Source organism: Calypte anna, chromosome 4B, assembly GCF_003957555.1.
Source record: "Calypte anna isolate BGI_N300 chromosome 4B, bCalAnn1_v1.p, whole genome shotgun sequence".
NCBI classification, from domain to species: domain Eukaryota; kingdom Metazoa; phylum Chordata; class Aves; order Apodiformes; family Trochilidae; genus Calypte; species Calypte anna.
In genome coordinates, this window is record NC_044249.1 from 7,144,105 (window position 1) to 7,166,800 (window position 22,696).

Below are 22,696 nucleotides of genomic sequence, written 5' to 3' on the forward strand. Positions count from 1 at the left end.
AGCATAAAAGGTACTTCGTGAAAGAGAAGTGTTCTCTCTGTGACTTGTGGTCATTTGGATAAAAGTTCACACAGAGGTTGTTAATGATTTAAACTCTAAAACCTGTTACTACAATTGAAATAAAACGGTTTGAAGCATGGTTGTTTCATACAGCTCTCTCTTTGTGTAAGAAAACTTTGAACTTGGCAGAATACATAATCAAAATCATGAGTCAGATATTGCAAGAATAAAACAAGGTATTATTCTAGCATGTATACCTGTTAGGATTTTTTTTACTTTTGACAACCTGACTCATCATTTTATCACACCATTTTAAATCCTAACTTCAAAATATTTTTTTTTAAATAAAGAACTCCGTAGAAAAATACAAAACAGTAGATTTGCAAACTAAATCTTATAAAGAGTCAACTTATACTCCTAATCACCTCAAGTTAGAATGGTTTCCAAATAATATGCAGCCATGATTATCTTTTCTAAAGGATTAAAACCCCAAGCCTAAATAAGATTTAGATTATATGTATGACAGTCTCAGGTTCACTACCATGTGAGTGCAATCCTGAGTTTTAAAATCACATATCCAGAGTACACTTCTACAAAACAGACTCCTGACATCAGCGTGTGTATCTTCTCACAATACAGGTACAATACTTCATTTTCATTGAGAGATTTACTTATTTTTTTAATCCAGAAGTAAAAGCCAAAGTGTATAACTGACAGAAACAGGGCTGGAGATTTCTGGGGGCTGAGATGAATCCGAATGTCTACCTTAAAAAAGTATCAAGAGTACCAGAGTCAGAACTCCCTCAGAATATTTGTGTCCTGTCTTTCACTTCAGTTCTCCAGATTATGATGGTTTTGAAGATTTGTACAGTTTTAGTAATGGTAAGTAAAAATTTCAGAGGCATTCTTTATTATTGCTCACAAACTTCAAGTTTGACATGTCTGGGACAAGCAACAGAACTGTTTGCTAATAAGAGCTGCAGTGCTAAACACTTCTAATTATTTTTTGAATACACTCTGGTGGCAATTGTTTTGAACTAAGTGACCTTTGTGAGCAGTGGCTTTCTGTCTGTCCAAGTGATCCTGCCTGGGCAGGAGGCCTCAAAGTAGCCATTTCAAAAAAGGGAAAGGGTACAGGCTCTGTGCTATGATCCATCACTGCTGTGCCAGCCCTGCTTCAGGTACTTCAGGAGAATGGGATGTTGGAAAGAGTGTGTTCTGCATCATCTCTCTTTCCACCCTCTATTCCTCATGCATTTCTGTCATAAATTAACATTGACATTGTCAGCATTAATTTACAATATGCTGTGTGGGTTTTTTCCCCCTCCATCATTTGCAACCCCCTTTAGGGGAGTTGAGGTGGTTGCAGCAAAGACACTACGGGAACACAGCTCTTTGAAAGGGCCATGGGGACTGGCAAGCAACAGAGCAGCACTAAATCTCTCTGAGGGTGACCTTGGCTTCCATAGACATCCCATCAGTTTGCCTAAGAGTTTAGTGGGCCAAGCCTTAAGCCTGCTCTGCAGTGAAAGAAATCCCAAAGGTTGAATGAATTATCAGGGAGAAACTTTCTATACTGTAGCTCAGAAGAGTTTTTAATCCCATGCCTGGAAATACACTATATGGGAACAACTCAGTTCTTTGCATCTACCCTGCCTGCCTGTGTTACTCCATACATTGCCCTACTCAATAAATTGTAACCAGCCACCACGTGGAAATTGAAGACACACCAGTCCTAACTTTACATTCTTTTACGTGCTGGCTTAAGGAGGATGACTAAGGGCATAATGCCACTTGAAAAATAATCTTCCACTGTATGTCTGGTGGCATAGTAGGAAAAAAAAAATGAAGTCAGCTGACCATACTTTTGAACATTTCTAATCCAAACACAAGAAAATAGTTGCAAGTCTTCCACAGATAACATAATATAAATAATGCATTGCTTCTGCAGGTCCTGCTATTAATAAGTAATGACTGTACAGCACCTTCCAAACACCAAACCTAGTTACACATATGAATTAAGTTCAGCCTCAGAAACCGCTGTTGAACAAAGTAAATATTTTCTTCACTTGCACATGAGAAAAATGAAACAAATTGAGTAAACAAGATTTTACACAGTAATAAATGATGGAACATTCTTAAAACCTTTGCAGGATGTCCAGCATCCAAACTATCTCTGTATAACATAGCAAATACTTGAAAAGGTTGCTAAATAAACTTGAAAATTAGATGACATCCTTGCTTTAGTCTTTGCAACTTTAAGTAGTTTTGTTCCTAAGCTCAGATTTTACAAAGGGTAATTAGTGCAAAAATGCCACCATTTTAAACAGTTCTTGGGCCCCAGACAAAACTACAGTCACCTCTGCTTGAAGTACACCCTACCAAAAGCATGGTCAGGTCAGCATTTTGTCCCTGAGCACGTAGAGGAGACCTATTCAGACCCCATGGTCTCTCTTCAGTGGCAGTCCTATCTTCAGATTAATTTCCTGTTGAAAACAGAAGATATTTGCCTATAGCCTCTGTATCTTCAATATCTAGTATGAGACACAGTGTTTTCCATTGCAGCTCAGAAAGCCAACCATATCCTGGGCTGAATCAAAAGCAGCATGGACAGAAGGTTACAGGAGGTGATTCTGCTCCTCTGTTCTGCTCTGGTGAGACCCCACCTGGAATAGTGTGTCCAGCTCTGGAGTTCTCAGCACAGGAAAGACATGGATCTGTTGGAGGTTTCCAAAGGAGGACCACAACAATGGTGAGGGGGATGGAGCATTTTTCCTATGGATATGGGCTGAGTTGGGGTTGTTCAGCCTGGAGACCAGGAGGCTCCAGTGAGACCTTATAGGAGCCCTCCAGTACTTAAAGCTATAAGAACAGTGGGGTGGTTTTGTTTTTTTGTTTGTTTTGGGGTTTTTTGTTGTTCTTGTTTTGTTTTTTGGTTTTTTTGGTTTTTTTTCCCAGAGGGAGCCTGTAGTGACAGGATGAAGAGTAATGGCTTTAGATTTTTTAAAAGTAAGAGAGTAGATTCAGACTAGATATAAGGAAGACATTGTTTACAATGAAGGTGGTAAAATGCCAGAACAGTTGGCCCAGGTTGGAGGTAGGCAATTCCCCATCCCTGGAAATATTCAAGTTCAGGTTGGACAGGGCTCTGAGAAACCTGGTCTGGTTGAAGATGTCCCCACTCACTGCAGGTTGGTTGAATCTACGTGACCTTGAAAGGCCCATTCCAACCAGAACCATCTTATGATTCTATGAAATTACTCTCTCTCTCCCATACTTCTTGAAGGAACCCCCCAATCGTCTGAATTCCTCTTTTCTATTTCAATTTATTTCAGTATTTCTATGCTCAGCAGTAACTAAGAATCAATCCTGCAAAAAAGATTTTATTACAGACTTCTCTTTGCTCTAAAGTATTTAAGTGGCAAGCACAAGGGAATGAACTAATCTATAGGATGTATCTGCTCAGGGATAGCATCTTCCATGTTTGCAAATGCTCTGTAAACAAATAACATTAAGTAATATTTGTAATAATAATAATGCCAATAATGACTAGTTACAAATACTGACAAGTCAACGACTGGTGAGACAAACCAATGAGTTTCACAAAGACCCAAAAACCATGATCAGAAGTCATTAGTATCTTATGATATTACCTTGGGACAGATAAGAAAACACAAACTGGGAGGTGGAGTTGCATGAACAGTGGCTCCTCAGCAACAGACAGACTTTAGCTGCTCTAAAAGTCAACCAAGTTCTCCTTCTCCAAAGATTTTGGTCTATTCCTTCTTAAGAGGAAAGGGCCACAGTCAGTGAACTATCACAGCAACCTAGACAAGAGCTCTTTTTGCAACCCTTGAAATCATTGGCAGTGCTTTATCAACTCTTTAGCTGCCTTTACCATACTTGTGAACAGACAGCATAAGGAACTGAGAATGTTCTTCAAGATTCTCGTGAATTCCACTACAATCTTGGAGCCTCAGGATGGAGAGGCATCAAGAAGGAGGAGTGCAATATATGCTGCATCTCTTAGCAAAACCACAACTGGTTTTCTCAGAATCTTGTCTAAATCCTGGCAAACAAACCAGCCACAAAGATTTTATAAAAATTTCAATGCAAGATGCTTCTAGTTGAAATGGAAATTAAAAGTGTTGGTACTTCAGGAGAGCCATGGTAATTACATTGTTCTGCAGTTAGGACAGCACACTACATAGGAGAAGTGATACAGCTCCTAATTTGAATAAAAAAACCCCCTCCAAACAATACTTAAAGCTGCTAGCCTTAAACCCATGCTGATACATAATCCTGTAGGTCCGGAGAAGGACTACATGAATGTCCATAGCTTTTTGATGCTACTCAAAATACTATGGGATGTTTCTTCAGACTTACCACAGCCACAGCTGGCTTTTTAGTTCCAGAGTTCACTTTACCACCTCTTCACACCCCTTTTCTGTAAGGACATTTGGCAAAAAAACCCCACCCTCACTTGAGCCTCTGACTATTAGACTTAAGTCCACACATCCCTGAAACACAGAATTTCTCTCCTAAATCTGAGCTAGCAATGTCTTACTCTGCACAGATTTACTAAAGAAAAAATAATATTTTACAACATGAAATACTAAGGAACCTATGAAATGATGAGAAGAATTTGTTTAGTCATCTGGGGACTGGAACACTTAGCTCAGGGCTATTACATTGACTAATGTGGAAATAAAAAAAGGGTAAAGGTCTGCTTCAGTACTGATCTTTTTGCACCATTTTCCATTGCATTTTCAAATGCATTGAAATCAATAACTTTACTCCATCTTAAGAATGGTTTAAGTTAAATCAGAGTGAGACCCAGAGCACTCTCTCTGTCATTTTGCTTCCACATAACATTTTGTTAGTCACTGGCTCATTGAAGATCTAAGCACATGCTGATTAGCAAAAACCCACCAAGGCTTAAGACATGGAGACTATCATCTTGGAGAGGCTAACTGCTTCCACCCCCAAGCTGGAAAAACAGAATGCATTTTGCCTCCTCACCCATCTCGGTGTGAAGTCTTGCAGCTTAGTTAAGTAGCAAGGCAATAGCATTTAAAGCCCCAGCTGCTTGCTAAATGGAAGTGTGTCTGAGTTCTTAAACATCTTGTTACATGTACCTCGAGAGGCAGAGTCTCTGCTGCACTAGCAAGGTGGCAAATTCCTCAGGGAAATCAATGTTGGTTTCTCAATTCACTCGCTAGTTTTCTGTAAGAACTCTCCAGTAACACTGCTTTGGACCCTGAGAACTGGCAAGATCCCATGGAGCTCATCTACCATTTAGGATAGTGGATTAACAAAACTCATTTCTCTCTGCCATAGCACCTTACAAGAAACACAGCAGGAGGAAGGCAGGCATGGAAGTGGGTGTTAGGAGTACTGATGTCAACTGTGCTCTCTTTGCCATACCATAACAGCCTAAAGAAAGGTGAGAGAAAGGCAACTGAGAGACCAAAACCCAGGGTGGTGATGAGTGCTTACATTCCCAGGGAAAAGAATCACATTAAGGCAAGGGAGAGGAGGAATATGTGGAGATGAAACTTCTAGCAGACTTCACCTCCTGGAGTGATGAATTTCACATGGTATTCAGCTACCCTTCACCATGATGCATCTCCTCAGTCAGCCCTCAACTACTGGCAGGCAGGAGGGTTTGGGTTGCTGTCACCACTGCCTGCCCAGCACAGAGTCATGGGGACAGTCCTCTCCTGTGGGGAGGATCTTTCTGCACTGGCACCTCCCCATCATACCACACAGCACAGAGGAAAAGCTTGGCTGTCTTGTGAGATACTAGGAATAAAGCCCCGTCTCCTCAGGTGCTGACATGGTTTGACAAAAACTCTGTTTCCAGTCCCTACTTTTCAACAACATTAAGGCCATCCAGCATTTTCAAGTTCCTAGTTTCTCATAGGATGCAAACTATTTGTACATAAGAAACAGAGTAGCAGTGAAAAAAAAATTAAATCACAGACTAGGCCAAAATTTCCTGAGTGGGAGGAAAGGAGAAGAGGAAATACCTGAAGGGAAGCAGCTTACATTTCCACACAAAAAAGCTGAGGAATGCATCCTCAACAAGTTTGCAGATGATATAAAATCCGAAGGAGTGGCTGATACATCAGGTGGTTGTGCCACCATTAGAAGTACTACCTTGTCAGGCTGGAGAAGTGGGCAGAGAGGAATGTCAAGAAGTTCAAAAGGGGAAATGCAAAGTCCTGCACCTAGGGAGGAGTAGCCTCAGGCTCTAGCCCATCCTGGGGAAAGCAGCTTTGCCAAGAAGGACCTTGGGATCCTAATAGACAGCAAGCTGACCACAAGCCAGCAATGCACAGACTAAGCATCCAGCTTTAGGAAGATTGTGGCCAGCAGATCCAGGCAGGTGATCCTGCACCTCTTCTCAGCACTGGTGAGGCTGCATCTGGAATGCTGTATCTCTTTCAGGGCTCCTTGGTACAAGAAAGATCTCAACTTACCTGAGTAAGTAAGACAAGACCACAAAGATGATTAAGGGACTGAAGCATTTGACCTACGAGGAGAGGTTGAAAGAGCCAGGACTGTCTATGCAGGATAAGAGAAGGTTTGTGAGGATCTTACCCATTGGTACAAATGTCTGATGGATGAGAATGAAGTTGAAGGAGCCAGATTCTTCTCAGCAATGCCCACTGACAGGATATGAGGCAAAAGGCACAATAAACAAAAAACAACCAACCAAAAAGCCCCAACCAAAACGAAAACAGAAAATTCAGTCTTAACACAAGAATTATTTTTTTTTTTTATTGTTAGGACGCTCAAACACCAGCCCAGGTTACCTGAACCTGCTCTAGCTGAGCCTGTTTGAGCAGTGAGGTTGGACTAGATGATCTCAAGAGGACCCTCCCAGCATAAATGGTCCTGTGAACACATTGTACCAGGAGCATTTACTTTGTCATAAACATGGCATTCATGTCTGGTTTAATGGAAGTAGTTTACAGAATACATATATTCCACTCTGGTTTTTTTAGCTACTTGGATTCTTTGCTGAAAACAGCCTTATGATATCCAGAATTATTAAATGTCCAAATACTTTTTAAAATTCCTATCTAGTTTATGAGCTTCTTCCTTGTACAAAACATCTATTAATCATTCTAAAACTATGGCTCGTGTTTTACTCCTTCAATCTTCTTCTCTCTATACGGTTACTATCCTGAAGATTTTACAAACTAAATGAAGCTGTGAGACAACTGCAGAGCAGGTAGAAGAGTATTTTTAACCCCTCCACAATACATGCACTGGAAGCTTGTGGCCTTTTTTCTTAGGCCTAGACTTTTCTTATCCATTACACCATTACTGCTGCCTTTCAGCTGGGGCCAGGCACTCTGCCTTCAACAGCCAGCACATGGGAATTCACAAACAAAGGCAGATGGAGACTTTTGAGGCTGCTCTTCCCAGAAAACCATTATCACCAAAACATACCTGTCTTGGCCACAAGATTTCATTGTGTTTCTTGCTCACCTGCATGCATGTCCTTGTGCAAGTCCCTTCTTTTACCAGTAAGCACCCAGCTTACTTGCCTATCCCCTCATACAGGGGATGCTTGCACTAAGGGTTCCTACTTCATGGAAGTCAAATTCATAAGGTACCCATGACCTCTCATCACTTTTATTCTCGTTTAGATTTCGGTACAGATACTGCTAATTAACTAATTAACACCCGCTGATACCAGCCGGGCTGTTTCAGACCTAAGGTGGCCAAAATTGCCCAGGGTCCATGGTGGCTCCCGGCAGAGCCTGGCGAGCTCTCTCTTGCCTGCAGAGGGAGTAGCGGTGCCACGCAACCCCTTCCCGCACACCTCTTGCCCCCCAACAGGAGAAACAAAGAAGATGCAGTAGTTGTGGGCCAGCGGTTGTGCCCCTCTGTATGCTCCCCTCCTCGGAAAGCAAGTGTGGAATTGAAGAACTGAGGATCTGAAAATGGAAGAATACACAAGGAAGCATCTGAGTCTGTTTATCCTGTCGTGGCCCACAAAACCCAGGACATTTTGGTACTGAAGGAGAAAGTGGGGAAGAAAGAAGTCCAAGTGTTATTGAAGGGAAGAGTACTTTTTCCATAGCTCCTCAATGGGAAGGATTTTGCTCAAGGCAAATCGATGGAAGCCAGCAGGAGCCTGAGCTGTAAGTGTTCCCTGCCTGGCCTGAGATGCTGTGGGTCTCTCACTTAAGTCTTGTGAAGGTCATCAAGCAAAGGGTAAAAGGGAAAAATCAGTGAAGCACTGCCAGAGAAGAGTAAAGCAGTTGGCTTGTGCAAAGACAGTCATATTTAAGATGTTTTCGTTGGGTTTTCTTGGAAATCTGTTTTATTTGGGAGGTTTCATTCATTAAAATGTATTGAATAGCAAGTAATGAGAAAACAAGTAAGCCTTCTTGATCCCAGTAACCATTAGATTAGGTGGCCTCTACCTCAAAGTGCCATCAGAAACAAAACATTTTGGCCACCTCATGAACCCTACAGGAGCTGTATCAGCTCAGGAAGGAGTAACTGCGATGCTTTCATTTACATGGTCAAAAAAAGCAAAACCATTGGCTTTTAAATTATCAGCTGAGTAGCAAAACAATTGGGAAGAGTGCAAGAGGGTACAAAAGTGCAGCTTTCCAAGGGGAAAACAGCACTGGAGGAAGTAGCACAGTGGAGCTGAGATTAGTAAGAAACTGTGGAACATCTTTCTGATCTTCTAGTGTAAAAGAAGGTCTTCTCAGTGGAAAAGAGTAACATAGAAAACATGACAGGAATTTCCCTGTTCAGGGCTCACCAGGTTTGTATGATTCACACAACTCTCCAGTCCACAGCGCTGTGGTACCTACCATGTCAGACATTACTACTTCTCCTGCCCAGCTGGGTATGCTCATCAAGGAAGTTAGGTCAAGTCTGACCCCCACCTACCTCCTTCCCTTCCATAGCTTTTAATCAACTTATTTAAAATATTGAGAGCTGGAGAATATAAAAAGGAGAATACTGTCATCATCCATTGCTGTAGTGTAACAAGGCAACCAGGTGCCCCTAATTGCCAGGGAGTGGACATGAGCTTGTGTTAAGCCCACCTGTGCCTAATTAGGGGTACCTGGTTGCCTTGTTACACTACACATTGCTGATGTTCTTTTGAGGTCTCCACCTTTTACCAAAGGTCCTGATTTGTGCTCTCAATGCCTATAGATTATTAAAAAAAATGAAGTCCAACAAGTTACCAGGGGCAAGGTACTCCAGATTCCAAAACAAAATCAAAACTGAAACATTGTACACAAACCACCCAAAATCTCCCAGAAGAGACCAAAAAGATGAAGACATTTTAGGTTGCAAGCAAAGCCCTAACACTTTCTGGTTTGATAGCTCAAACATTTCAGCTGACTAGAATTGTCATCATGTAATAGCAAAGAGTGTCTAACTTACAAACCTTTTAAACTCAGGGGCTCTCTGTCATTCCCAAGCTTCTCTGAACTGTTGCCTTATCCTGTTCTTTACTCCTCCCTGCATTTTATCTTCATGACCAAGACCCATCCTTCTCCTTCCTGCTGCCTCAGAACATACTTTTAAGCTACACAAACACCTAAACTATCTAATTCAAAGCTTCTAGCTTAATTTGTTGCTAAAAATCAACCACCCTTATCAAACTCTTTCCCATCTCCAAATTGCTGTGCCTTCAACAGCTTCCTGTAGTATGAAGACAGCTGTATCCTGGGCTGCATCAAAAGCAGCCAGCAGGTTTGGGGAGGTGATTGTTCCCCTCTCATGAGAACCAGCCTGGAGTACTGCATCCAGTTCTGGTGCTCTGAACACAAGAAGGACATGGAACTGTTGGAGAAAGTCCAGACGAGGGCCACAAAGGTGATGAGAGGGCTGGAGCACCTCTCCTATGAAGACAGGCTTAGAGAGTTGGTTGTTCAACCTAAAGAAGAGAAGGGGAGAACTTAAAAGTGCCTTCCAGGACCTGGAGGGGCCTACAGGAAAGCTGGGGAGAGACTTTTTACAAGGGTGTGTAGTGGCAGGACAAGGGGGTTTGGAATGAAAGAGGGTAGATTTAGATTTAGATATATCGAAGAAATTCTTCACTATGGGGGTGGTGAGATACTGAAACAAGTTGCCCAGGGAAGTTCCAGATGCCCCATCCCTGGAAGTGTTCCAGGTTAGGTTGGTCAGGGTTTTGAGAAACCTGGTCTAGTGGGAGGAGTCCCTGCCCATGCACAGGGTGTTGGGACTAGATGATTGTTCAGGTCCCTTCCAACCCAAACCATTCTACGATTCTATGGCTTTTCTGTCCACTGTCTTTCAAAATGGGCTGACTACACTTTTCAAACTGACCTTGACAAATTGCTCACCTCTAGGCTGTGTTAAATTCTTCCATTATCACGCTGTCACTGTGTCCAGTGAGGCTTCCCATAGTACTGAGTGCTTTATTATTTTTATATTCTCCTTGAATAACCAAACATTGGGTTTTTAGCCACCTTATATACAAAGTGGTAATGTGATTTTGCCACATAGCTAGAGGAGAAAAAATATTAAAGGAACCCTAAAGGCCTTTAGAGCCTCTGTCCCAAGGGACTGTACCTCCTCAGACCTCAGACTAAGTCAGCTATGAAAGCAGACACTTGGAGTGAAGGTGCTTCTTTCTTGACCCACATTCAAGAGCCAGGGCAATTATTCAGGCCCTGCTCACCTGTCCTTTAAGAAAGGCAACATCCTAACTCCTGTATTCCAAATCCTTGTCACAAAAGGGAGAAAGTCTGCCAAGGGAAAAGGCTGCAGCAATATGCAGAGGATGCTAAAATCCCAAATGCAGAAAGGTTAAAGGTCAATACTTTTTTTCTAGTGATAAGGTTAAGAACACTGAAGATAAAACAGGCTTTTTATGGGTGCAGGAATAACAATCCTGCACAGTTTGAAGTCATCCTCACACCTGACTATGCCAGGACAAATTCCTCATTCCCTCATCCCCAGACACAGCTCCTTTTGGAAGCCCCACCACACCTTTTCGATGCATTTGAGCAGGAGGCATCAGGTGAGCAGAGGCAGCGAACCTACAGCGGTACCGGCTCTCCCGGCACGCTGTTTGGGCTCTGCGGGTCTCTCTCCCGAGGTTCGGGGCCAGCCCCGCCTGCAGATCCTCCCGCTCCCCTCGGCCTCCCCCAGCTCTGGGCATGCTCGGCGGGGCCGCTCCGGCCGCCGGTCCGCGGCGTGGCGCTGGCGGCAGCCGCTGCCCTGGCCTGGCCCCGGGGCCTGCGGGGCGGGGAGCGGGCGGTACCGGTGGAGCCGCCGGCATCGCCCCGGGGATCCCTCGGGTGCGGTCCGGCGGTGGGAGCCGCCTGGAAGGGGCGGGTGCGGGGCTTCCCGGGTCGGCACGGCCGAACCACCGCATCCGCCCTCACGGGCAGGGCACAGGGGAGCATCTCGTCCGCAGGCACATTCGGAATTTTCAGGAAGGAGTTGGGGATGTGACCCCTTGTGTTGAGGTGTTGGAGGTTGAGAGGGGCGGTGCCGGCCCTAACTTTGGCTTTCCCTGCTCCTGGTTTATCGGTGATTCTTGCAGAACGATTCTTGGTGTGGTTTTGATGGAAACACGCTCCAGTCAAAGGTGATGTTTGACATCCTTTGTGTTCAAAAAATGCCATTAAAGAAAAAAAAAAGTCCCCTGGAAACACACGCAACAGTACATTACCTTACTGGTTTTGTTCCTTAAAGTTAAATATGCCTGACTATTCGAAATTAGATAACTAAAGCACAGTTTTGGGCAGGCTGTTAGTATACCATGTTGTGAAAACTACAGTAATGTCAGCTTTTGAGTAAGGTAACACGAGCACTGGGGGGGGGGAAAGCAGCTCAGAAGAAGTCACCAATGTCACCTTAAAAATAACTCAACCTGAGGGGTAGTTTATTTGTGTGGCTCAATTTATGCCTCACCATGTGCTCAAAGATGCTCTGGTGTGCAGCCAGATTTTCCCTTTTGCTTAATTAAAACTACAACACGTGTAGCAATGTTTTAAAGAAAGTAACATCGTAGGACAGCATGTCCCCCTGCACTCCCCTGGTACTCTACTGTATTTTCAGTGGACCAGAGCTCTTGACTATCCCTTAGCACCTCCCCACCTCACCAGCTTGCCCAGTCTGATATCACACAAAATCCCCTGCTGCACTTGAGCAGAAGCTTTCACTTGGGGCATTTTCGTGAGGATTTAGCTGTGGAACTGCTCGTTATTAACACAGAAGATGTGAGTTAACACAGAAGACACGAATGAGACACTAGAGGGGTTATGAATTTCATGCATTGACCTCAAATTAGTCAGATGAATAAATGCTAATTCTGTTAACCACTGAACCTTTTTTTTTCCCCCCTAGTACTGCAATTTATACCCCAGACATTGCTTTACAAGGTATTAATGCCAGTTACTGCCCACCAGGAATGCACAGAAAGCAACTGCTGCTGAAATGTACACACTCCATAGCATCATAAGAGGAAGAATTAGACACAAAAATTAGGATATAGATAATCCCACGTGGTAAGTTACTGTGGTTTAATAAGTTGCTGCCCATCAGCTGAACTTCCCTAAATGCTCCTGCTCACCCTCTTAGACTGTTATGATGGCAAATGAAATACCTTTGTTTCACTTCAAAAGCCTGCAGTCAGCTACCTCATTATAACATTGGAACTCAGGAGCCTGCAGTAGTCAGTACAATACTAAACCAATTTTTTTTTTTTAAATTCTGAAATAGAGGACACATCTGGAAATAAAGGAGCCACTTGGTATGTGCTAGCCCACCCTAGATTCAAGAACCAAGCTTTCAGTTGTCACTACTAAACTTTTTTAGTTCTACTATTTATTTTACCTTTTTGATGACCATTGTTACTGAGCATCTAAGAAGTTATTACTTTTACCACTGAAAACAGGGAGTGATTTCCTCAGGTCTGCACCTTCTGCTGGTTCATTTGATTTTATTCAACTGCAATAGCACTGCTGATGCAGTCACATTTGAATGTGAGAAAAAGCATCATACAATGCACAAATGTAGAAAATATAGTTTTTAAAAACTGGGTCTTTTTGTAGTCTCACCTCTAAGGTAGAATTCAGAATTGTGTTAGGCTACTGAGGTCTTGACATAGCTCATGGCTGTAGGTGCTGCAGAACCAGATCTGTGACCCACCCACACACTGAGAAGCTGCCTAAGGCTACTAGAAAACAGATTTTAGTCTTACTTGTTGTTTATGCATTTTCCTCAACAAGTTTCCCCATACTACACAGTAAAACATGAAGCAGTACAGGCACACTTTAAAAACTGTAAGCTATGGGTTGAAAACAGTTCCTGTATGAAAGAAATTGAATTTAGTTTACCTGTGTGTATCCTGGCAGTCACTAACAAGTGCTCTGCAGTATGAAAGGCTGTGTCATCAATTCTCCTTTTAGCTTCTTCCCTCCTCTTCTGCTACTTTCATCTGGAAGAAAAGAGTAGAAACCAATGCCCAATTGTTTACCTCTGCCTCCATCCACAGAGGCTGGTAGAGGTGTTCTTGATTCAGATCAGGATAAGCTACAGTCACTGGTCCAACTGTGCACTATGGTTCAGTCTCAGTTTGAGTCTGGAAAATGTTTAACAAGAAAAGCTAAGGTTAAGTACTTCCAGAGACAAATAGCAGCTGAGGCTTTTTTCCTCTAATTACAAGTCTTAGAGGCAAGTCAGGTTTAGGTTGGGGAGGGGGAATGAGCCTAGGTAGGTTTGGTTTTGGGTTTGTGTTTTTTGTTTGCTTGTTTTTTTAAACAAACAAACAACTACAACCAGTAGTCCCTGAACACTGTCTGGACAGACAGAAATGTGGGGAACCTCAGTGTATCTTCCCCACCACCACTTTCAGTCATTCAGTTCATTTCTGTAGAAGAGGAATTGTAAAAGCCATTCCTCGGTGTTCAATAGACACATCCTGTAAAGACGTAGAACAAATACTAAGAAGCTAAAATAATAGGATTGTGCTGTTAGTCTTCAGCTACCTTCCTGTCAGTCTGTCTCTGAAGACTACATCTTCACTGCAGGGATGTTTTCCTGGTCCCCAGTCTCTCTGCCTCTCCATGCATGGGAATTTCCGTCTGAAGGAAATCAGGCAGGCCAGAAGGCAACACACACCAGCAGTCACTCCAACACAGGCTCAGGCAGCAGTCAGGCTGATTGTCCAGTTACCAAGACCTACAGGTGCAGCTGATCAAAGTATTATTTTTCCTCAGCTTTTTTTGCTTTTTTATTTTCTTTTTTCTTTTTCTTTTTTTTTTTCTTTTTCTTCTTTTTTCCCTTTTTTTTCCTTTTTTTTCTTTTTTTTTTTTTTTTTTTTTTAAGAAGTGGATGTTAGAATCTGCTGTTGAAATACTACAAAGTATATTCCTGTTCTGCTTTAGAGGATGGGCCCAGTAGCTAGCACATGTATAACTTGGCTTAGGGTATCCAGCTGGTCAGCTAAGTCAGCACTACTAGGTGAAACTAACTCCTGATTGATCAGTGATCCTCTGCACACTTTTTCCAAAAAATATTTTTTTTCAGACAAAACCCAGCTTTTTCTCAGTCTTCTTAATATGCGTGACCTTGAATTTTAATAGTTGCTTTTCAAATGTCCTGATGAAGACACCAGTTCTATGAACAGTTTCTAGGCTCATGACCCTTTTACTGACTATTGCTGCTTTTTGAGGACCAGCTAGACTAGAAATATAAGAGAAATATTCTGGAAAAAAAAAAAAAATCCCCCCAAAACTATCCATAAGTAGAAACAGCTATCATTTCAACATGAGATGAGAAAGCCTGTATTACCAATGTCAATACATTTACAGAATGTCTCTTTTCAGCAACAAGTTAATTTTTTTTAATAGATTTTTTTACTGTACCTGAGCACATATCCACAAGATATTTTATGCAGCTATTTAATGCACTTAGGCCAGTGAGCAGTGCCTTAGAGCCTGAAGATGGAAGAACTCACCATTCATTTGCTTGAATGGTCCTTCCATGTATCCATACTCAGACAAATCCTACTTCTGAAGTCACACATTTTAAAAGAAAGTAGCACAGAGATCTACGAGTCCTGCTTCCCAGGATGAAAATATGAGAGGATAACCAATTTCTCTAGTTGACATAAAAAAAACCCCAAACAAACAACAAGACAAAACAAGCAAACAAAAAAACCCAAAACCCAACTAAACCCCAAAGCAAACCAGCAACACAACTATTGTGCACTTGCCATAATTAGTAATTGCAGTGAAATCCTGGTCCCAATTCAATGACAAAACCCTCACTGATCTGCTCATAGCTGAGTAGAGGCTGAGGATTCTGGTTTTCCTGTCCCAAAGCAAACTGTTCCAAGGCTTGAGCCACTTTACTGCCCCAGCTACTTTGTCGATCCCTCTGCCAGAATTCAATTTTCCAATAAAATATTCAGTAGAAATAATCATTAACCTACACTTCAGCCACTGCATTTTGCAATCCAGGTGTTAAGACACAATCAGGCAAACTCAGCTAGCTGCTTCTGATCCAGATTAAGTGGTTGCTGACCCACTTCTGATGCCCTGGCACCCCCTCCTCCTGCTTCTGCTCTGTTGATTTCACTTTGTGCTAAGTTCAGATTTGTCATCTTATTGTTTTAGGAGCATTATTTTTCATTTTAAGAAACAGAAAACACAGGGTGACATACCAAGATTTTGTTAGGGACTGTGTAGACATACCAGAGGAACACAGATAATCTGTCAGGGGTTGTGTGTCACCTCCCAGTTCTCCCTTTTCAAACCTGTTCCAGCTAATCTATCCACTTTGCTGTTGACAGAGCTTCAGACATGCAGTAACATCAGCTTTTTTTCCAAAGATTTTTGAAATTAATGAAAGATAGCAGCCTTGGAGAGATTTAGGCAGTAGACAGCAAAGGCAAATTCTGCTAGTCTTCATTATGATAGAGAGAGTCATTTAACACAACCTAGATTTCTAGGTTACCTGTTGTCAAAAGAGAGATATAAAGAGTACCAGCTGGCAATTGTTCCCCATCCTGTGGAAGGCAGATAGATTTCTTTGGATAAGCCTCACCCTCTCCATGGACTACAGAGGGAACTGAAAGATTAGTTCAGCCCGAAATGTCAAATGTACAGGTACCCAAACCTGGCTTAAAAGCAAACTCCAACTCTTAAAAATCAACTGTCATTCCATCATCATTCATTTAACTAAAAGGAATGCCATTTAATTAACAGGAGTGCTGTTATCAAGACATTCAAAACCCTCCTGGACGCGTTCCTGTGTGCCCTACTTGAGGTGATCTTGCTCTGGCAGAGGTTTGGACTTGATAAACTCGTGAGGTCCCTTCCAATCCCTGAATTTCTGTGATTCTGGAACACTGCCTGGTAACTCGGGATGCTTTGACATCCAGTGGCAGCACAGTTTGAGCAAATGTAAGCAGTTGCCACCCACCTTGCTTATCATTCCTCCTCGCGTTTGTGTTGCACGCAGTGAACAAGGCTGGACAACAGATGTTGCTAAAATTAACTGGGAAAAACAAAAACCTGAATTCACTCATCATTCAGATGAGTTCCCAGAGACCTCACCAACTGCACCTCTAAAGCAGAAAGCAAAGGCTGCCTATGACTGAATGGCCATTAAAGCCATGCTTGGCAAGACCACACACTTTGCCTGCAGGCCCCTAGGCTGCTGTACACTGTGAAGCGTTTGACTCTCTTCTCTTTTTTCCATGCACATCCTGACCTCACAAGGATAGATGAACACCCCAAACTCTTCAACCCACCCTGCTACATTACTAGGCTGTTGTGATCCTAAACATGTCACATATGGTGAGGTATTAATGTGTATGTTATTGCATAAACTCTAAGTTTGTACACAAGAGCAACAGTATCAGACACTTGCTGGCCTCTTCTCCTGTACCTGTACCAAATCTGCCCCTTCCTATTGCTCAGCACACAACTCAAATTGCACAAAAGCCACTTTTGCTCACCTGCAGTTTGTCAGGACTAAAAGTTACCTTGTTTGCTAATAATGCTTTGGAAGGTTTCTGTCATAGATCAGACTTCTACAAGGAACATACTAGACCTACCACAACTAGGTGGCAGACACCACAGAAACTTCAGCTGCCAGATCCAGTAAATTTTCAGGACTAATGAATCCTAGTAAATACTCAGTAAAACAATCAGTTTCCTTAGATAAGAGCAGGAAAGGTTACATTTATATATATATATATGCAGATTATAAATACAGTGATTTGAGCAATTCTATTTTCCAGTAAAATACTAATTTCCTGCCTGGCCCTGGAGGCCAGTCCCACTGGGGGGTTTGTTTTTCTCAGGCTGGATAAGGAGAATGCCCTTCCCCTTCCATCTCCCTAAGATGCAGCTAGGTAACTTGCAGGTTTCTTGATCAGAATAAATCTGTCACAGTTTCTTGCTGAAGCACCCTATTAGTGCTGCCATCTTCCTGTATTGCTCTTCTAGTAGGCTGCTTCCACCTCTGACAGAGGTCAGACATCATAGCCTCACCCATCAGTTTGCAGACTGTGAGACTATAGTATAAAAAGAAAAAATACCAACCCAAAAGCCAAAGTTTTTCACAAGGTGATGACTGGGGTATTCAGCAAGAGCAACCTCCCCTCAGCCCCTGATGCTTTAGGAGCCAGGGCTTGGTTTGGCTGTGATAAAAGCTTCTGACCACACCAGTGCTACAGCAACTTGCTGTCTTTGCTGGGCTGTCCCTTGCTGCTCACCCTCTGCTGCAACCTCTTACACCACCTTCTGCTTCAGCCTCCTCAGAGCACACAAGCTATTCTCCATTTTGCTCTGCAGATGAGAGCAGTTCACTTCTTGCATCAGACTGTTACAAAGACAGCCTCTGCTCCTTCATACCCCTGAGAGGCAGGAGGAAGCTCTGGGCCAGCAAGTTCCAAACTGGAAGTCACAGGTCAGCTGAATGACCCTGAAGGAGCAGGAATGTAAAGAGTAGGATGTTCAGCATCCCTCACCCTGTATCTTCCCTCACAGCTTCTGTGAATTCAGTTTGCCTCCTGACTAAATACAATGCTGAAAGTTCCTTTAGAAGCCCTCACTGCAAATTCAGATGTTACCTGTCACTAGCAATGAGGCTGAATATGACAGAAGAGAAAGTAAGGAGGAATAAATCCGATTATTTACATATTATAAATCTTTTGTCTATCCTTTCCTCCCTCATTTGTGTTACTAATTATTCAGTGTTGCATTATTTGGCAAAAGTTCTAGAGGTATCTACACATTTTTCCCCATTCTGATGAACTGATAAAAGTTGAAGGCCTTGGTGTTTTACTAAGCAATGTTCTTCACACCTTGGTGTAAAGGATATTTAGAAGAAACTTAAATAAGCTAATCATACTTTATACCTGAGTTAAATTACTACAAGCAAAAATGTGGTTCTGATTCTCTTTAGCTTCAACCAAACTAGGGGGAAAGTTAAGGCTTAGAGGAAATATCTTTGAGTTTTGAGGTTTTAAAACTATTCTATCACATTTTTTACCCTTTACCGTAAAAGTTTAAAAACTGGAAAGTAGGATTTGTTCTTTGCCACAGTCTCTGCATGGTGTTTTGAAATGCTTGATTAACATACTACACAAAACAATGTAAATCAGACTGGCTCAATCTGTTTTTCAGTGGCTAAAATAATGAAAAAAAAATGTAATGGTGAAGAAAATGAAGGTTGAGATTAAAAAGGTTTACAGTTAATGACAGGCTGAAGGTTCAACTGTCATGTAATTGAAAATGTTTGAGAATGGACAATAATTAAAGTCAGGCAAAGGATGAAGCCCAGATTATTATAATGAGATAGGATATGTTCTTCAGACTATTTGGAGGTTAATGTTACTTGGTTTCATATGGTTACGGGTAAGTAAGTACTGTACTACTATATAGTAAAAATAATGTAACTGGATACAGTCTGCTTCACAGTGACCCAAGGTTAATGGTAGTTGCTCTTAGTAAATTTAAAAGGTTTAAAAGAGATGTAACAACCTCAGCATTACAAATCTAGTGCAATAGCACTATAAAATGGCACTGAGAAGGCTAACATAATACTAGCCTGACTCTTGGTTCCACGAAAGCAGCTTCCAGTGTAATGTATGTTGGCTTTTATCTGTATAATTATACTGAATATGTCCATGAATTCTTCCATTCCTGAATGGCACCACCTTTTGAGTAATAGATCATTGGTATGCATCACTCTGATAAGGTATTACACTAATATATCATTAAGGCAACAGATGTATTAGTGTAATATATCACTGGGACAAAGCACTCTGATGATGATGTATTCCTGAGAAGATGGCACCTTACAAAGAAGACGAGGCCCAGGAGGAGACTTTTGCTCAGTTTAATAGAATAAAAGGCATGCTTTCCTGGCACAAAAATGTGGTGCTCCCTATGAAGTTGTGGCATCACTATTAATTGTATTCCCATTTGTACTGGTAATTTAAAGCTCATATGGCTTGGAAAAAATTTACTGTGGATCAGGAAAAGATAAAATTTAAACCCATAACCCAGACTATTTCACAGTCTTTCCCCATAATGTCTTGTCTCTTCAGCCCCCCAAAACACCTTATCAAACACCTCACTGTGCTGCAAGCCCCAAGATGCCTCTCCTCCTCTGGAGCACTGAGGCTGTAGGAAGAGTTCAGAGCCTGCTGATGCTACAGCCTTGCAGAGTCATCCTGAGGAATGGGGCTCAGCCAGACAAGTAGGCAGAGGCCAAGGAAATCCACTCATAGTGGCCTGGGACAATCTTGCTTCTGCACTATACAATTACTCAGCACTACAAAAGAAAACTCACTACAGTCTAATCACTGATATTATATTCTGCTCGATCATCATGCAGGTTTGCTTTTACTTTTCAGACAGAATCTAGAGGCAGAGAACTACAAGATGGTAACTTTTCCATGGTGATTCTCAGCCTGTGGTCTGCAGAACTGGAGAGCTGAGAGAGCTGCAAAAGGAAATCCAAAGCAGCAAACTTACTCTAAATGGATTTAATTTGCCATATATCTACACTGGAAATAAAAAAAGATTAAAAAGCAATTTTTTAATGAGATACAGCTTTACATTCTCATATCTTTCCTTAACATTTTCCTTAGCAGTTTCTTCCAGGTATTACTTATCCTCTATCCAGTGCCCTACATGTTTCTTTCAGTTGGAAACTGAGACTGTGCTTTAAATTTTTTGGAACACAGAAACAAATTATGCAGAAAGTCTCTATAGAACCTGTCACAACTCTTTCCTTGAATTCCAGCGTGGCCAAGAATGCCTCTAATAATAAAAAAACCCCATTCAAACATAAGAAACACCCTCTGGTGGAAGACAAATGATCCATCCAGCCTGTGTCTCTGACAGCAGGAAAATGAGTGGGGAGGAGGGAATGTTCTGGAAGCTCTTTCCATTTTTTCATCTGGCAGCTCGACAGGGAGTAGTAGGCACACCAAGTGCTTTCCCCTGTGTTTTTCTCCTCTTCCCTATCTATATGTTACTGATACTCTGACATTCATACCCCTTCCCTTTTTAAAGCTGTTTTACCACGAGTTGGGTTTGTATCCTCACAGTTTTGGGTGTTTCTTTCTCCTTTTCTACTTCTTCCTAAAATCTGTCCTCAGGAACTTTTGTGGGGGTTTGGCTAATGCCTGATCCACAATGGGGACACAGAATCCCATGGTGATTCTATGATAACATCAAATGGAAAAGCTGTTCAGGGAGAGAATGTGAATCTGGCAATGCATCCCCCTTGTACTGCTCCAGCATCCACTGCAGAAGAGATTTTAGGGGTTGCTTTCCTATGCAGCCATTCTGATATTCTGTGACTCCAGATCTCTTTCCTAAATTCAGGAATACTACACTTCAGTTCTGATTTCAACATCAAGTAGGTAGGGATCAGATTATTTTTCATTAGATTACATTTAGCTACACTAAAACCTGTAACACAAAGTAAGATAGTGAAGAAGACACTGAATGCAATTGTTACCAGAACCAACTCCTGGGGGACTTCATTGCTGACTCTTCCCTGTCTTGAGAAAGGCCCATTAATCCTTGGGATCTCTTCCCCAAGTAGCTGCCCAGTTTTCAGGCTGTACAAGGCCTTTTCCTCTAGTTTTACTGCAACTTACTTTTTTTTAAAATAACATTATGAAGCTGGACTAGATGGTGCAGCTACCTTTCCAGCTGTAACTGTTCTATTCTATTCTCTGGAACCTTGGCAAAGGCATTTGAAAAATCCAAATACATTATGTCCAATGTCCCATTTATCCATATTCTTATTCTCACATTCAAAGAACTTCAGCTTAGTAAGACAGGATTTCCCATCAGAGAAACCAAACTGCTTCTCAACAAGACAACTTGATTTACTTGCTCACTGAACTTCCTCGTGTTATTATTTATTATTATTATTACTATATGGTACTCTACCATTAAGCTAGGAATGACAGTAAGGCTCACAGGTCTGTAGTTCTCAAGGTCTCATCCAGAGCCCTTTTGGTAGGTGGAAGCTGGCAATTTTCTGGGTGTGCATACAAACCCCCTCCAGACACAGTGGCTCTTTGTTATTACATCATGGCCAGTAGTTCTGCAACTTCATATTTGAGTTCCTTCAGGACTCTTGGGTGGATGTTACCCAGTCCCAGTGACTTACTGCCACGTGGCTTGTCTATTTGGACCAATATATCCTTTGGTTTTGCTTCAAATTGATCTATTTTTTATGACTTATTTGCTACAAAGAATTCATCAGAATTGGAAATCTGACAGCTTCTGCTGTAAAAATAAAACAAAAACAAAAAACAACACAGAGTTCACTGAGCTTCATTCATCTGCTGCAGCCCTTTCTACACCTTGGCCAGTCTGTGGTTCCCCTAATGCTCAGCTGCCTTCCTGCTTTTGGTGTATTTAGAGCTCTCTACTATCAGCTTCAGCATTCTTGGCAAGGCTCTCTTCAAGTTCTTTTAAGCTTTCTTAATATCTTATTTGAAATTGAACTGCCATTTTTACTATTCTCATCTGAGCAAGAGTTCCCCTTCTTAAAAGCCTTCCTCTTTCTTTTGATGGACTGCATCGTTTTCACATTGAGCCATGAAGGGAATTTCTGGGCTACTTTGTCTTTTTGAATTGTGGAACAATATTTACCTAGGCTTCTAACCCAGTAAGTTTTAACAGCCTTTAGAGTACTTTGAGGTTTCAGGCTTTTTAAACTGTGCTCTTATAAAGTTTTGGTATTTTGAGAACGTGCCTCATTTTTATGTAGCTCCCTGTCCTTAAACTGAAAATCTGTGTACTGAATTTATTTAGCTTGCCCTCTCCCACTACAATTTCTATTATATTGTGTCTGCAGCTATCCTTTTATTATTTCTTGGATGAATTACTGTGTATATTCAAGACCAAATCTGGAATTGCATCTTTTCATTGCTTTCTGCTCTATTATTTTATATTCAGCTTTTTATTACTTGACCAAATGTTAAGTGAGCTGAAATTTTCTGTGCCAGATGACTACCTCACTCTGATCTTTCTGTGAATGAGATTTGCAAAAAGCATATTACAAAATGGTTCTGAGATTTTTGTTTTGAAATATTCTGTATCCCCAGGCTCTGGAACAAAAAACCATTACAGAGGGAGAGCTATTAGAACTGAAACACCTAAAAGCTCAGAAAATTCCA